Source organism: Pinus tabuliformis, chromosome 2_1 (genome assembly GCF_031772625.1).
Source record: "Pinus tabuliformis cultivar Carrire ecotype Pingquan chromosome 2_1, CPIR1, whole genome shotgun sequence".
Taxonomy (NCBI): Eukaryota; Viridiplantae; Streptophyta; class Pinopsida; order Pinales; family Pinaceae; genus Pinus; species Pinus tabuliformis.
Genome location: NC_142299.1, coordinates 806943016 through 806955995, shown reverse-complemented (window position 1 = coordinate 806955995; position 12980 = coordinate 806943016).

Here is a 12980-nt window from a genome sequence, read left to right as displayed (position 1 = left end):
GAAGAATATTTCAGATGCATTGACAAAATCTATGAGCTCTGAGAAGTTCTCTTGGTGTAGAGAAACAATGGGAATTGCAGGGCTGGATAAATAACTAAGCTCTCTTGTGGCCCCCTATGGATAGGAAACAACAAGTGGGAGATTATTGGTTTGTGTTATATTCTTTCCACGACTAGACCTAGTAGTTAAATCGGGCGGGCAAAGCCCGCCCTTCGTTGCATTGATGAGCAGCGAAGGGGTTTGAGGGGGTCGGTAGCCCCCCTCTACGGGGTCCAGGGCAGTGCCCTAGGAATTTTTTTTTTGGACCCTATATTAGGTGGGCGGACCTACCTATGGTTTTGTGCATGGTTTTTGCACATGGTTTTTGGTGCGATGGTTTTCGGTCCATGGTATTGGATGCTTAGGCATGTATATATATGTATTGTAACATTGAAAGGAACATAATGAAAAATCAATTTGGTAGTCCTGGTTCTGGGATCTAGGGGAAAATCTATGTGTATATTTGTTTTATGTGTATTATGCTCTTGCCATTGTTTATTTTCTATTTTAGAATTCGTATGCAGGTAATTTCTGTATGAGGTTAAAACCTACACTCTCCACCTCCCATTATTTAGTGTGGTCTTTGGAGGTTATGGGCACACTATCGTGCCAACACAAACCAGTCCCTTGATTAATTTTCTTTGTCCCTTTTGATTGTGGGTTCCCCAAACAAGGCATGGGATAGTTCGTATTTTTCTAGCTAAATTAATATATAAACACACCAATCCACCCATGGATGATATTAATAACCAGTTCCTCTAACTTCCAAACATCCTCCTCCCCAAGTTCCAAAGTTTGTGTTCCATATCTCAACCTTTTTATATTTTACTACAACAATGTTACAATTTCTTGTAAGAGAGGGATTTTCCTGAAGGGGCTGTCACAAACCCCACCCCCTTAGAGGAAGACCACCCTTGGTGTTATAGTCATGAACAAAATGCAAGGAAATGCTTATTCTAAAACATAAAATATTTATAATGCAACTCAATTACAATTACATTTTACACACACAGTTGCTTGCCCAAAAACTAAATAAGCACAAAGAAAACTTCATTAGATCAACCAATTTCCAAGGCTCTTTCTGCAGTTTATTGGTGCCTTTACTACACCCAATCTACCTTGATAGATTTATCTTTTCCGGGAGTGCTACTACCTCCAATATCTAGCCCTATTGTCCTTTGCGCTCTTTTTTCCTTCAAAAAATAGTCCAATGACAACCCTAGGCTAATCCCCCTTCATTATAAACATTTAATATATTTTGATTATAAATTAAAAAGGCATGAGAGTTGGGACATAGATTCCAAAGCCTGGGGAGGAGATTGCTTGGGATTAGAAGTAATCTTGAATGTTTTATGAAAACCATGGAAGGATGGTAGTTGTGTCATTAAATGGAATTGTTATGCCATTAATATATCATAAGAAGAAGGACAAGGAACCATGCTTGCCTTGGAAAAATCCATAAGGAATAGAGGAAAATTCAAGAGTGATAGGCTACATTAGTAGGTGGGACAACTTGAATTCTACCAACTAGGTAGTGGAAGGGAGAGTTGGCACAACTGTCTCCCCACAACCATGCAAACTCAGAGAATCACCATGAATGAGAATCAAAGGGGGAGGGTGATAGAGAATGTACGCACACACAACCAAAAAAAGATGCCTGCAACTGTGTGATGGGAAGGATGATCACACACTAAAGAAAAGGAAGGATGAGAATTTATGAAGGACATTATCATCCATCACACATTCACACATTGTGAGAAAAAAAATAGAGAAAGTGAAAAATTGCACAACCGAGCAAGAAAAAGAGAAGAAAACTTTGCATCATTATCAAATTGTAGGGAGTAGATCCATCCTTTCATGTAGCATTGGAAGGTGGAGGAACAACTCTCAGAGAACTATGGACTCCCTTGTTTTTCTAAGGATGGAGGTACAGCCTCTATATTCTTTGTGAGATCTTGACTGCATGAAGTAGCTAATGGGTGGAGGTGGGTGGTCCTTTGGAGTCCCTGTTTTAGCTAGGAGATCTGGTTAAATCGCTTAAGCACCCATCCTCAAGCTCTAAAATTTGGATCAGGGGTGACTACTGTAAGAAAGGATTGGCTATAATGTTTCTAAGGTTGGTTGGAGAGTTGAAGTCCCAATCTTAGTTACATGGTTCCATCTATCAAAGATAAGTGTCCATTTATGATTCTTATGTTCTGAATGCTTTATGCTTGTTTAATGTACTATTTTATCATAGCTTGTAATGTTGAGGAATGAGGCATTCCTATATGAATGTTAACTACTATTTTAAAAGGAATGAATATTGATTAGTTTACATGTTTGTGTTGAGTTGAGCATCCTCCTAGTCTAGATGGCTTGTCTAAAGGGAATGTTTGAATTTCATAAGTTATTGATTTTGAACTATGGTCTGGGTGTCTGAATATCGAAGAGATGGCTGAATCTATACAATGATTATAATATGTTAAAAGAATGGCTAGTAGGCTTGATTCTAATCTCTAAGCCCATGAAAACTATAGATTTCACACTTGATGAGGTGTTGGTAATCACTGTGATATGTTGGGGAAAGTGAGCTCCTGTATAATGCTAATTCATGTGCCATGGATGGGAAAAGCTTTAGTCTTGGAGAATTGATATACCTTTTTCGCTTATGTTTTCATATAATGAATATTGTATGTTGGCAAGGTTGTTGATCTACTCTAGTTAACAACTAAGAATGTCAATTAAGCAGGGAAATGTAATGCAGGTACTTAGAATGTATATGCATAGATATAATTTAGGAAAGAGCTTATCTTCAGTGTTCATCCTGATCCTAGAATTTGGTTTAAGGGTGGTGTATGGTGAGAAGGGGCATCTTAGTTAATTAAATAGATGTTAAAACTAGGAACAAATTGGCTATTTGTCCCTAATCTAAACCCTGCGAGCCTAAGAGGAAAATTTGTATACATATATGCATGTATGGCCAAGATAGGCCGAAGTCTAGCTAAGCTTATAAGAGATAGTGAGATAGGAAGAATCATCATAGGTATCATATATATGTCATAGGCCATATGGGTCTGAAAGGATACAAAGCTCAGGAGGGATAACTCTCAAGGAAAGTGTAAAATCAGAATGGGTGTAAGCCCATGTAAATGTGTGGGGTAATAACACTTATCCCTTTGGAGGAAAGGCATTAAGACATGAAACAATCATGCATTCTGGTGCTATAACCAAGTGAAAAGGCAATAGGAATCTAGATTGTCGATTGTAGCAGAGCATTGTATAGTCATCCATGCATCCCAGAGGTTTAAGACCCCGATGGTTTTGATGGGAGATTGGGAAAGTACCATTGGGATTGAAATGTTGAGACAATGTGGTGGGGTGGGGTCATATGTTAAGCATTGGCACGATAAGGTGGAAAACCCCAAATCACATATAACATGAAAGTTAGGAATGACGTGGGTTAAAATACTGATGTGGGACCAAACCAAGTGGCGAGAGTGTTAGAGGATGATGTGACCCCAATGTTTAGTACCAGTGAAATCACCCTAGACCTTGGAGATTTCAAATGGAGGGCATGGTAGAGCTCCCGAGATTTAAGTCTTAAGGTGACATTATGTATGGGACCTGTTCGGAGGGGGAAAATGTTGTGTGGTGGGAATGAATTTACTTATAGTCCAAGGTGGAGATTAATCCTTATTGTGCATGTATATTTCTATGTAACCCTAGAAGGCCATCCCCAAGAATGTCAATGGGGAACTGTAATGGAACCCACTGGTATCTTATTCCCACAGTGATATGGCCATAAAGGGCAAGCACCCACACCCACACCCACACACACACACACACACACATATATATAGATATATATATATATATATATATATATATATATAGTATTGTGTTATATTTTGGGCCTTGTGAGCAAGGTTAATTCATGACTTAGTATGAGTGGGTTGACAGTTGAGCTAAAATTTCCATGTGGTGGTCACATGGGCATCATGTGGGAACCACGTGGGCACAATGTGGTAGGTCAATATGACATGGCACAATATGTGTGGAAAAAATTTAACCATCCATATCCTTTGATCTGGGAGTCAAATTAAAGGAAATTTTATATCATTGGAAAGGTCTTGATGGGATGAGTGCAATGATGGTGTCCATTTTAAGTTTTAAAGAAATCAAAAATTTTCAAAAAATTTAGACCCCATTTCCATAACTAGACTTTGGAGGTTGGGTCACTCTAGGAACTATCTCCTCTACCCTTAATTGGGGCTAGGGATAATAGGGGGTATGTTAGAGAGTGGTATTATAACTTTCGGGTTCAACACTTGGACTGGATGGGATCTATTGCTGAAGAAATGTGGATAAAGGTTGCAACTCTAGACCCTTAGGAATAAACTGGTGCCTTGTTACTAGATTAATAGAGCAACAAGTACAAGAATTGGACCTAGCTTGGATATTTGGAGATAGGGTGGAGATTTAGCTCTAAGTGATGTAGTTGAATGTGGATATGATTTCATGCTAAGTATATCATTTGATTTTTATCTGTACACTAGTTGCAAGGATGTTTTGGTATGATGGATTTCATTTAAAAATCCACAAGTATTGCATGTGTTTTCCATTAGGAATCTTGAAGGTCTGGATAGTCTATTGTTGTGATTATTAATGCATGTTGATTCTTCATTATTGGCAGAATTTCCTGCATGGTTTTGAGTATAATTGTTTGAAGAGTAATACCACTACTATTAAGTGGTGTAGTCTTACACACTTGGAATAAGTGTGCATGTGAATGTTCTTATGATATGAGGGATGTAGGAAACTCCTATGTTGCTTGTAGCCTAGATAACATGGTTTGTTTCTAATAGAATGTAAATACATGTATATGTATATATATTGATTGGTATTTGAGTGTCCCATGGTCTTATTTTCATATGGAAAAGAACCTCAGTGGAGGTTGAATATTTCTATATGATGCTTTTTGGTTATTATGTTATGAATGCTTGTCATTCGTGGTTAGTGCCTTCCTTGTTTAAGGAACCGGGTGTAACATATGGGAATGGCTAGTTAAAGCCTGTAAAGGTTGTTATCTCAATATGATATAGAGCACCCATGTTCAATACTAGAACCAGATGAGTTCAAAGGCAAGGGTCTTGTGTAGACCTTGTAGATAAAGGATTTGTAGCTCTACTAGAGAATGATGTGCTTGATGATTGCTTGCTTGTTTAGGTAGGTGCTAGGTGTCACGCACTGTGATCGAACGGATATATATATATATATATATATATATATATATATATATATATATATATATATATATATATATATATATATAGATATATATATATATATATATATATATATATATATATATATATATATATATATATATATATATATATATATAGATATATCTATATATATATGTATGTATGTATGTATGTATGTATGTATGTATTATGAGGTTGCCTACATATACATGACACATTTCATAAATATGAAGAGTTATAAGTTATAAAATGGCAGATGCTTATATATTAAATGGCCTTTAACAAACATTTGAGATTGCAAATGATTTTCTATTGCTGGCCTTGGATAAAGAGGTTGAATATACATCTATTACTAAGGTTGATTTCTCGATTAGTGGTGATGGTCTGGGTAAAGAAACTGAATGAAGCTAATGAAGGTTGGCATTCTTTTTAATTTTGAAGGATGATTTTAATAGGTGATAATAGGGGTCTCAATAAAGAAATTGATTTTAATTATGTTGTTGATCTGGATTATGGACTAATTTTAAACTTGTGAAGGCATGATTGTAAACAAGTCCACACATACATGTGCAAATAAATTTTGAATTTTGAAAATTATGTTGAGATACAAAGTATGCCAAAATCATGTCCTGGATTTTGAGACATGTGACTAGTCAATAAATCAAGATATATGTATAGTTGCAAGATAACATGCTTGGTATAACATGACATGGAAGTTGTTAATGTGCGATTTACATATGGACAATGCTAACAATTGAATGTAAGTGGCAACATTTAAAGAGATAGGTACAAAAAGAAGAGAGTGGCTTGCAAGTGTTCTCAAGCGTTTGAGACAAAAAAGTTTAATGCTGGAAGAGAGGAAAGAGGAGGGGGATTCCCTCAAGACTCTCTGATAAGTATTGGACGACTCCTCCTAGGAGAAATTGGAGGGTAATTAAAAGTTTAAAATGGGCTTCCATGAAATCTTGAAGAAGGACCGGGCTGATATTTTATTCATGAAACATTGGAAACACTAGGACTCATGGGAATTGAGTTGTTGGATATTTTATGTTGTGTGTTATTTGATTGATTTTATGTTGATTTCTTTTTTGACTGTTGATGTGCACATGGCCATGATGTTACATTGAAATTTTTATAATTAATGTTGATTTCCCTTTTTGTATTAGTTTTCCTCACATTCCTTTTCAAAATTTTCTTCCTTTCAAATGTCATGCTTGGGGGCCCAGTGGAAAACTTGTTTGGCATGGAAGGAAAGCTACAGGGATTTGGTCAGAGAGCTAAAGAGAACCAACCAAAATATGACAAAAAAAGGGGGCCTTGAAAATAATTGAAGAGTGGGACAAAATGTGAAAGACTAGCCTTGGGTGATGGGCCACGAAAGACCATTGTTAGTGTATGTTAGAGAATCACTCCTAAATATGATAACCAAGTGGACTGGTTTAGTTCATGGGATAATGAACAGTGAAATGACAACCATGAAAATGGCACAAAAGAGGTTCTATTAAACTTAACTAATTTTTTTTATGTAAATTTATGGTATGTCTATGATCATGCCAATGTTTACATGCATATATGAATGCCATTGTGATTGATAGGTTTTTTTCAGGAGTCAATCATGTGGAAGAATGATGGTTTATATTCATTTAATGTAAATGTGGATGGCATGTAATATTCTTGATTGTGTGATGAATCAAGTGGGAAAAGGTAGCCCTAGTTGATCTATGATTTTAATATCATGTGAATATGATTCTTATATTATGCCCATGTTATGTTATGAATACGGAATTGTGAAGAATATATCAGTAGAATGAAAGTAGTGTGATCTACAACATGATGGGACAAGCAAGGATAATTGAAGAAACCACATACCCCAGATTTGGATTGTGAATGTACGTGATAAAGCATGGAAAATACACTAGAGGGAATTTTTCCTAGTTCTTGTGGATAGAGATAGTGCAGTCTCTGTATTTTCAACACTGTTGTGTCCATGTTGTATTGTACCATGTGTATTGTATTGTGCATGTGCTATGTTGTACCATGTGTATTCATTGTGTTGTATCATGTGTATAGGCATACGTACTATGTTGTACAATGTGTATATGTGCTTGTGTTGTGTAATGTTTTGGGAAAGGTAGGTATGGGACTGTTTGGGCCCTTTTGTTGTGTAATGTGTTTAGAATAGGAAGGTATGGGACTATTTGGGTCTGTGCTGATTAGGTCAGGTATGTTTCCTAGAATGGGGGTTTCCTAGGCCAGTGAAGGTGTGGAATGCACCTATATTCCTATCGATAGAAGACTAAAAAGATTGGTAGTGCCCATATTCATGGGATAACATTTGGGATTATTTATATTTATCTATTACTATGTGCTTTCCTTGGGAGCCAATGATCCACTTAGTAAATTTGAAGTCGAATAGAAGAGAAGGCACTAGATGCTTGTCGAGTTGGCAACCAGTGCAATGTTTCTACAAGGTCAAAGAGAAGAGAAGGCACTAGATGCTTTACAGGTTGGGAAACCAATCTAGTGTGTGTAAAGAAAGAAGAAAAAATCATTTCAAAGATAAGTAACCATGTTTCATTATTTGATATTCTGATTTATAATGATTTTTTCTATGAGCTAATTTGACTCATTATGATAGGAACCAAAATAAAATTGCAAATCTCACCTTATGGATAAGTTGTTAATGAGGTATGATTTAAAATTATTACACTTTCTTTAAGATAAGTCTCATGAAATATGTGTGCCTATGATGCAGGAATGGATATGGGACTACCCAATTTGGGTGAACAAAATTGGTTGCAATGTGGAATAACATCATAATGATGAAGCCACATTTTTTAGGAATAGGGCCATTATGGGACACTAGCATCAATGATGCCTATTGATTTCCATGAAGCATGTCATGACTAGTATGAATGTGTTGAGGCAGGGACATGCCTCGATTATGGACTCTTCTGATGCGAGGAAATGTTGCCAAGGAATGGATCGCCTGAGGGAGTGAGAAGTAGAGAAGGGGATGCTTGAACTTGGAAGGTGAGAAACTACATGGAAGAGAGATTAGATCACATGAGGGACTGTGATGTGGAGAAGGGGATACCAAAAAATAATTTGGATTTTGAAAAGAGTCATGAGCATGGTTTATTAGAATCCAAAGCACATTGGGAGTGTTCCAGGAATAAATGTGTCAAGAACTATTTGATGATGGAATAAGAGCACAAGAGAAAACAACATTGGTTAAGGGAGTCTTGCAGCACTCCAGGAAAAGGAAAACTAGCAAGCTAAAATTGGGTGTGGCAACAACACCATGAAAACTACAAAGGGACCATAGAAAGTGGCTGAACCAAGAAGATTTTCATGTATATTTAATTTCTGAGGAAGAAAACTGTGTGTGTGTATATATATAATGTATTCGTAAGTTAGTTTCACTATAAAGCTCACAATTATTTGTGCTAGCACTAAGCATTTTTTGCACCGTGTTTAGGATTAGAACACTGAGGATAGTGTTCCTCCAAGGGGGAGTGGATCGTGACATCCCCAAGCTAATTCCCCTTCATTATAAACATTTAATATATTTTGATTATAAATTAAAAATGCTTGAAAGTTATGACAGGGATTCTAGAGCTTGGGGAGGATATTTCTAGGGATTAGAAGGAAGCTTGACTATTTTATGACAACCAAGAAAGGATGGTAGGTGTGTGATTAAATGGAATTATTATGCAACTAATCCAACTAAATAAGAAGGACAAGGAACCATGTTTTCCTTAGAAAACCCCATAAGGAAAAGAGATCAATTCAAGAGTAATGGGTTGCATTGGTAGGTGGGATAGCCTGAAGTCAACCAATCAGGAAGTGTAAGGGAGAGTTGGCACAACGACCTCCCCACAACCATACAAATTTAGAGAACCACTGTGACCAATAATGGAAGGGAGAGGTTGAAAGAGAATGTACACCCATGCAACAAAAAAATAATTTGTTTCAACTATGTGATGGGGAGGATGATTAGGCACTCAATAAAAGGAAGGATGAGCATTTGTGAAGGACACTATCATCCATCACACATTCACGCATTGGGATAGAACAATTTGGATACAAAGAAAAAACTAGAGATAATGTAATAGCCCTAGAGAAAATTCCATGTAATAAAAGTTAAAAACAATAACCACGGATGAATGGGACACTTATTCCAAGCTGAATGTTGGGCATGACATCCTAGTGTGTGTTATTTTGGTTGTTTATGGCTAAGGAAATTGGCAAAGGAAATGGATAATACTTTGGAAAGGAAAAATGGTATTTTTGGCACATTTATTAAGGAAAATAATGGAAAATAGGAGAAAAAGGAGGTGAAAGGTCATAGGTTAAATTTGAGGAGGAAAATGAAGAAAATAGAGGCCTCATTCATAAAAAGGCTTATGAGGATCAGTTGGTAGAATTTTGTCAGTTTAGATTTGGATCTGTCTCATTATTCTCTCTCTTTCTCTCTCTCTCTCTCATACTCTTGGACACAGATTTTTCTTGGAGCACTTTGGCATTGGAGCAAGAAAGGCAAAGAAGGCAAGAGGAAGAAAAGATTAAGTAGGGAAAGGCAAGATCAAGAAGATACAACAAGCTTCATTGCAGGTATCAACTTGCATGTGTATTTTCCTTTCTATATCTGGCATGCATGGGATTTAATGTGTTTATTTTCTACCATGGCATGGTTTTTTCCAGGTGTGACAATATTTTCAGCCCAACCTTCCCATTTCCTGATAGCTTTGATGAGATGTGTTTTCTCATGCAGTTTATGTGGGATTGACAGATTGCATTCGAAGGTGAGTGGGGTGGATCTCCAAATTTACAAACACATGGTGGCGGTGGTCCCTGAACTAGACTGAGGATGCACAAAGCCACTGGCCTAGTAACCCCTAAAATAGTTTGTGGGTTGCGGTAAACCCAGATTGTGTGCCTCGGTGGGCCTAGGAATCCTTGTCGGTGAATGGCGGGATATACGGTAAAGCCAAGAGGTGGATTTTCTCTTCGTTGGGCCTAGTGATTCCAGGATGGAATGCATGGTAGAGCCTGGAGAGTATGTCACGGTGTAGGGCCTAGTGATCCTTGGATCATACTGCGGATGCACTGTAAAGCCTAAGAGACTAGGAGGCACTCAAATTCCTCACCGTGTAGGTGGAGAACTCTGGTGGAATCCACATCTATTGGTGTTTTTGATGTGTTCTATGAGTACCACATTCATGCTTGGAATATGGCACAGAGGTGATTGGCTAAAGAGAGACTTGACTTAGCCAATCTATGGTCGGGTGGAACGTGGAAGTCCCATCCCCAATCTATTCATTGCATTTATTAATGAGAAACTCATTCCATTGATTTTCATGTGTAAATGTACTGGCATATATATGGATTTTGATGGCCGATATGTTTATTGTAATTCTGTTCCTATTATGATGGTTATATGTTCATTTTATGGCAACAGTTATGTTTGGTTCTCAACATTTTTTTACTTGTATTTGAATGGATATTGTATCTATGACCTAATAAGTGATAAGGCAACAAATGACATGAGGAAATAGTGGTTCATGGCGATTCTCAGATTAGTAAGAGATCCCTACACTTAACTCTGTTATTTACACCTGTAGGTTATATGTCGATGATATGTTTAATGAAATGCCTATCATGGCTAGTAGGTGTCTAGCTAAGGGCTTGATCAACTATTTACTTTTGCATCATTGTTTCCCTTTACTTTACTTAATTCTGAGCTTTCATTCCATTTTGGGCAGTGGCCTGGGCTCTGGGCCTAAAAAAGGGGCTCAAATCCTAGAGTCGCTGGCACAGAACTGGCAGGCAGGCCTATGAGAGCGAATTTAGGTCTCTAGTCACTCCCTTGCCCATAGCATGAGAGTGATTGAGCCTTAAATTATCCAGAACAACAGTTGGACCTAGGGATAGGCTGTTTGAGTGGATGACTTGTCTCTTGAGGGTTTTGTTGAAGGTGTTGGATGGCTGCATGTGATGTTCCATCGATTCCACTTCCTTAAGGTTACCTAGGAGGTCGAATATGATCATAGTATCCTCTCATATCATGTTTACCCCAATTGGCATGGTTACTTGGGTGGATGTGGGAGGAGGGTGTTACAGAGTGGTATCAGAGCATGGTTCAACTCTCGGACTGAATGTGTGTTGGTCGTGCATGCATGTTAGTTGCATGTGTGTCTCTTACACTTATATACTTGTTTCATTTGCTTGATGATGGATTAGGGTTGTAGTATGGCTTTCATGGAGAATTTGATTTTGATTCCGTGAAGAGTATTTGACATGAGTATGTGACTCACTCTATATGGTTATTTGTTGCTTACATCTTGATTTTATGTTGCCTACTTACATCCTTGTATGTTAGGTTACATTTTGAATATTTTTATTACATGCATCAGCCTTGTAGGTTAATTACAAGAACTAATCGATTATGTTCGACTACATGCAGTTATGTGTATTTGTAGTTGGTTAGGCATTGCTTATCCTTATTTTAGGTTGCATGTAGCAATGTGTACAATGGGGTAATGGTTTTTTTCATGCATGAGGTCATAGCATGCATTTTTGATATGGTGGCCTTGAATTGATGACTGAATCCTAGTTAGAGTGATTGTTATGTTGGGTTGTGTTATATTCTTTCCATGACTAGCCCACGTAGTTAACCAGGGGGTTAGAGGGGGGGGGGGGGGGGTCACAGGGGGTTTGAGGTGTACCCGTAACCCCACTTTATGGGGTCCGGGGTAGCGCCCTAGAAAATTTTGGTTTTGGACACTATGTTAGGTTGGGTGGACCCACCTATGGTTTTGTGCATGATTTTCGCACATGTTTTTTTGACGCGATGGTTTTCTGTCCATGGTATTGGACGTGATGGTTTTCAGTCCATGGTATTGGATGCTTCGGAATGTATAAATATGTATTATAACATTGAAAGGAACATAATGAAAGATCAGGCTGGTAGTCCCGGTTTTTGGATCTAGGGGAAAATCTCTGTGTATATGTGTTTTATGTGTTATGCTCTCGCATTGTTTATTTTTTGTGTTTTAGAATTTGTATGCAAGTAATTTTTGTACGAGGTTAAAACCTACATTTGGTATCAGAGTAGATTTGGCTTCAAGGGGACACCTTTGTTGCTGAGGGGTTTTTCTCAGGCCTGTGGTAGACCCTGTTCAATGGGAGATCTGCGAGATCGATTTTGGTGGTGAAAGAAGATGGTGAGAAATGGAAAGATAGAGATCGAGAAATTCAATGGTCAGAGTTTTGAGTTGTGGAAACTCAAGATGGAGGATCTTTTGGTGGATAAAGATTATTGGATCGCGGTAGATCCAGGTACTAAACCAATGGGAGTGTCTGATGAAGAATGGAAGAAGTTGGATCGGAAGGCAAAGAGCACAATACAATTGCGTGTCTCAAATTCATTATTGCTGAATGTATTAGGGGAAGCTACAGTGAAGGCTTTGTGGGACAAGTTAGGGACTTTGTACCAATCTAATTCTTTGGTGAATAAACTGTTCCTGTGGAAAAAGCTGTATAACCTAAGGATGAAAGATGGAGACTCGGTGATAGAGCATCTGAACGTATTTAATATTGTGGTAAGTCAGTTAGCATCTGTTGATATTAAAATTTCAGATGAAGATAAGTGCATCAGTTTATTGTGTTCTCTACCAGATTCGTGGG